Raw genomic sequence first — 5,968 nt, 5'->3', positions numbered from 1 at the left:
TAATATATTTTTGGAAAGTGCCATATTTGGAGTCCTATACTTTTACAAATTATAATTTAATACAAGCAACATGTACGTTATGGAGGTTGGCCAATTATACATCTTAGGTGTATAATTTCTTCAATAAATGAACTCAATGAATATCTGATAATTTTGCAACCATTCAGTAACACTGGCTTTCATGAGTAATAAATAATTATTGCTATTAATTAAAGATATTTTATGTGTCAAAACACTTTATAACTGTTTTGGTAAGGATTCAGAAAGATTAGTGTTTCAACACGTTTTGGGTCTACATTAAAGAAAATTTCCTGTTCCCATTATGACTAAGTCTGTTGTCATTACAGGTTATCACTAGGGAAAACAAAACAAAGCAAAAAAATCAAATGTAATATTGCAAAATTAATCACCAAAAACTGACTTAACATTGCCAAATTTGTTTTATGCTTATGATTTCACATTTTGCTTTCTCTTATGTGTAGAAGAAACTTACAGATATCTGTAAAGCAATCTGAGTTGAGAACTCTTAGAGATTTTTATAATTTTCTTACTGATATTTTATGGTTATCTCACCCATACCTGTTTTATCAACAACTTATTTTGAAAAAAATTGCTATTATTTATCATTTCCATAGTATTTAAATTAATTTTTATGAAAGTAATTCTCTTCTGACAACCACTTATTGTTTTGTATGATACTAAGTTATATTGCAAAATTACAATTTGAAGTGACTCTGGTACACAGGTTTGCAAATAAACCCATGTTCAACGAACTCTAATAAATAATTTAAAAAATTTGAAGCCCACTAGCCTTGAGTGTTCAGCATTTCATAGAGACAATGGAGACTTGGTTTCTATGATATTGTGATTTATAAGAAATACACATTTGTTCATTCAAATATATTTCACAGTTCCTGGCTCCCAGCTCCTAAAACTTTGGAATTTCCTAAGTGATGAGAGTGCAAAAGTGTCTTTTGTTATGTTAATGAGATGACTTCCGACTGCACCTAAGGATGGGGGCTTTCAATCCTGAGAACCGAGAACTAGCCATGAGATTAGAGGGCTGGAACTTTGATTCTCCTCTCCAACACCACCCTCTGGGAAGACGAGAGGGTCTGGAAGTTGAATCAATTGCCAATGGACAATGACTGAATCAATCATGCCCATGTAATGCCATCTCCATAAAAACCCAAACAGACTGGGTTGGAAGAGCTCCTGGGCTGGTGAACAAGTGGACACTTGGGGAGAGCGGCATGCCTGGAGAAGGCATGGAAGCTCTGCGACCTTTCCCTCAAACCTGCCCTATGCATCACTTCCATCTGGCCGTTTCTGAGTCATTTCCTTTTATGATCCACTAGTAATCTAGTAGGTGAAATGTTTCTGAGTTCTGTGAGCTGCACTAGCAAATTAATTGTACCTGAAGCAGTATTGGAAAATTCTGATTAATAGCCATTTAATCAGAAGTACAGGTAACAACCTGGACTTGCAACTGACATCTGAAGTTCAAGGATGGGGTCCTTGGGACCACCAATCTGTAGCCACTCTGTCAGAAACACAGGTAATAAGCTGGGCTTGCAATTCAGCTAGCAGCTGAAGTGGAAAGGGGCAGTTTTGTAGGATTAAGCCCTTAACCTGTGGACTCTGATGCTATCTGAATAGATAGATAGTGATGGAATTCAGTTGACTTCTTGGACAACCTACTTATTTCCAAAAATGGCTTGTTGGTGGTGGGCCCTCACCACACACACCCCCCCCCCCCCCCCCCCCCCCCGCAAACACACACACACTGGACATTTGTCTCAAAACACGAAAGTTACATTTGGTAATAAGCAGAACTCAGTAACAGAGAGTTTCTGTAATGCTTTCCAAATTCTTCACCACTAATATGTACTATTTTGGTAAACTGGCAGAAGAACTTGCCTATCATTAATGATCAATTATATTTCCTTTAATAACCATTAGAATGAAACATACTCACAAGAGTCACAGATTACCTGCATTTGATGAATAGAAAATAACCTGCATCCATGCTATTTGAGCCATGTGTTAAATTTATGAGATATCCATATTAAAAATGATGATAGAAACAGTCACACAGGCATTAAGCCAGACTGATTTTACCTATTTTACATATAATCATTGAAAATTACTAGTTTCAGTAACTCTGTGATCTTTATAACAAACAAGAATTAACCTATATGATATGATATATTGAAATATTAATTAAAAAGAAAATAAGATATATACATATAAAATGTATCATAATGAAATCAAGAAGTTACTATACTGAATCAGTGTTTTGTGTACCAAAGATTTTTAAACATTTAGAAAATTTATAAAAGTGGCAAATGCACTTTAATATTCTGCCTCATCTATCAGAAGGTTGTCAAAGCTAACACAATATTCATCACTGTAAAATGTTCTCAGAGTTCTTTTGGAAGAGTCATAAAATTCTAACGAAATACTTAGTGCTAAAATGCAAGATAGAAGTCTTGGAGGAAAACAATCTGAGATCAATAAACAGGACCTGATGAGGTCATTTCTGACTCTGAAAAAATGAAGTCAGGATCAAAAAGAAACTGGACCACCATCTCACACTATATACAAGAATAGACTCAAAATGGATTAAAGATGTAAATGCAAGACCCAAAACCATAAAATTTACAGAAGAAAACATAGGCAGTAAACTCTCTGATATTGCTAACAGTAATTTCTTTTTGGATGTATCTCCTCGGACAAGGGAAACAAAACAAACAAACAAACAAACAAACGGATGGGACTATATGAAACTAAAAAGTTTTGTATGGCAAAAAAAAAAAAAAAACCAACAAAACAAAAAGACAACTGATTGAATGGGAGAAGATATTTGCTTATGGCACATCTGATAAGAGGTTAATATCCAAAATACATAAAGAACTCATACAACTCAACAACAAAAAAACAACGCAATTAAAAAAATGAGAAGATCTGAACAGCTATTTCTCCAAAGAGGAAATACAGATGGCCAATAGGCATATGAAAAGATTCTCAAGGTCACTAACTATCAGAGAAATGCACATTAAAACCACAATGAGCTCACCTCCTACCTGTAAAATGGCTGTCATCAACAAATCAAAGAACAAGTGTTGGCAAGGATATGGAGAAAAAGTAACTCTCATACATTGCTGGTGGGATTGCAAACTAGTATAACTACTATGGAAAACAAATTAAAAATGGATATTCCTTTTGACCCAGCAGTTGCACTTCTGGGTATTTATCAAAAGAAAACCAAAACAATCATTCATAAAGACCTATGCACCCCTGTGTTCATGGCAGCACAACTTACAATAGCCAAGATATGGAAGCAACCTAAATACCTATCGACAGATGTTTGGATAAAGAAGTTGTGGTTCATATATACAATGGAATATTACTCAGCCATACAAAACCGAAATCCTGCCATTTGCAGCGACATAGATGGACTTAGAGGTTATTATATTGAGGAAAATAAGACAGAGAAAGATAAATACCATATGATTTCACTTCTCTGTGGAATCTAGGGGACAAAAGGAACAAAAACAGATTCACAAATATAGTGGACAATCTGATGATGGCCAGAGAGGAGTTGTGGGAGGGCTGGGGGAATGGGGTGAAGGGTTAAAGAAGTACAAATTAGTAGCTGATAGATGGGCACGGGGATGGGGAGCACGGCAGAGGGAGTGCAGTCAGCATTAGTGTAACAACTGGGTGGAGGGCCGGGGCAGAGAGGGAGCAATTAGGGGGATCATTTTATAGACCACAGAAATGCCTGCCAATGGACTGTATACTTGAAACTAATAAAATAAAATTTAAAAAATGAAGGCAGGATCAAATAAAACTGCTTTACAGTTCTGCTTATATAACTAATTAATATACTCATGTGGTTTTTGTTTAATTTATTTGGATAACATTTAGGCTATCTTTGCAAAATAATTTAAAATGTTTATGTTATTTTCTACTAAAATAGTTTTGGTGCATCCAATATTAATTCTCTATACATTATTGAGATTATTGCTAGATTTTATTTTTTATGAGAAATACCCATGAGAAGGAATAGATAATAATGAAATGTCCTCTCACTTTCCTCAAAGTTGTAATTTTAGTAAAATTTAAATCTAATATTTACTACTCACTTCATATTTTTTATTCCATAAAATATATTTTTGAAAGACTTTACCACTGATTTTTTAATAAATAAGAAAAAGTATTTTAACATCATGAAATGAACATGGTCTTCAAACAAAACAATTCACAGAAAAAGGCATTTATTCTGTGATAGTCTTAGCTGTTCAATTCATACCATATAACACTTCCGAAAAACTGCCATATATGACAAAAATATATATCTAAATTATACATGTGGTACATATTTTCATGAATATACATGCACATATGTATATCCAATAAGATGTCTTATATTTTTCTCAGACCCAGGAAATACATTTTAATTATGTTTAAACAAATGACATAACCGGCCTACTGGCAGAGTCAGGGGCTGGACGCCTGGCCCACAATGACGTGCATTCCTGGCCTGACGGGGAGAGGCTTGTGCCAGCCCAGCCCGGACCCCACGAGCGCGGCAAGGAGGGGGCGCCGCGTCCTGCGAACATGAGCACAGCGCATCTTCTCGCTCGCGGCCACGGGAAACTCCCGGAGCTTCCGTTCTGTAAAGAGGTCGGTGAGAAACGAACGAACGGATAGGAAAGCCCCGCCGGGAAATGGAGACCGGTGCTCCCAATTCGATTGGGTAAAATGAGAGTTGTGTCACATCAAAATCAATGGCTTAAGCTGTCTCCAAACGCACAAAACTCGAGGCAGGGACAGGCCGCGCCCTGCGCCGCGGCTCTGCCGCCGCCCGCTCTCCCGCGCGACATGGTGGCTGCACCCACTGCGCCCGTCGCCGTCCTCAGCGCCGCCGGGCCTCTGCGGTGACCCGGGCCGGTGTCCCCTCGCACCACCACGCCCCGTCTTCAGAGGAGCGTGACCGCAGAGCCCTTCGCGAGCGCGGGGCGTCCCCCGCCCAGGTCCCCGCCGTCCGGCGGTGGGAACGACCCTCCGGGCGCGTTTCCCGCGGCGGTTCGGGCCGGGGAAGCTCGGGGACTGACTGCAGCGCCAGCAGGGCGAGGAAGAGCACGGTCACGCGCAGGCCTCCGTCCGCTTTAGCGGCCGAGGACAGCCAGCGGCAGGCAGAGGTGGGCGAGGGCGGCCACTTCCTCCACAATCTCGGGGCCAGAGAAAGGCAAAACCGGATCTCAGAGCCACCGTCACCGCACGTTCCCATACCGTCCTCCTTCTCCTTATGACGAGGTACAAAGTCATGACTACGTTTCTTCTGCAAACTCCGTTTCGTTTCAGCTACCTTCCGCTGGGCTCTGAACGCGGCCTGCATGGAAGGGTCACTTGCAGATGACGAGACAACAGATTCCATGGTACTTAGGGTTGAATGAGGCGGCCTTCTGGACACAAGCGCGGATGGGATTTGAACTACAGATAATACTCCCAAGGTTTCTAGAATTTATCCACATCCATGCGGAGGGCAGATATCTTCTAAAATGTCTTAGCTGGTTCCCATATTGGCTTATCTCCAATTCAACCTCAAATAAGAGCTCGTTTTTAACAACTATCAAGCTAACTTTAAAAAACGACCATTCCACTAATGAATTCCCCATTTCTGAGATTCATTGCACCAAGTTAACGAAGTCTCCTATGCTGAGGACAGGAGCAATTCCAGTAGGGGTGACTCTGAAGTCACTGTAATACGTCTTGTAACTTCATTGTAGTAAGATCATTCTCATTAAAGTCACCAAAAATCTCCCAGTTGCCAGATTCAAAAGATAACCTCAGTCCTCATTACACTGTGACTCGCTGTGCCACGTGAGCACCGCGCGCTCCAGCCATCTGAGGTTTCATGACCAAGCCCTCCTGGGTGTTTTCACGCCTCTCGTGAACT

Source organism: Rousettus aegyptiacus, unplaced genomic scaffold (genome assembly GCF_014176215.1).
Source record: "Rousettus aegyptiacus isolate mRouAeg1 unplaced genomic scaffold, mRouAeg1.p scaffold_m13_p_16, whole genome shotgun sequence".
Classification (NCBI taxonomy): Eukaryota; Metazoa; Chordata; class Mammalia; order Chiroptera; family Pteropodidae; genus Rousettus; species Rousettus aegyptiacus.
The sequence above is the reverse complement of the archived record's forward strand: the minus strand, read 5'-3'. Positions refer to the sequence as shown.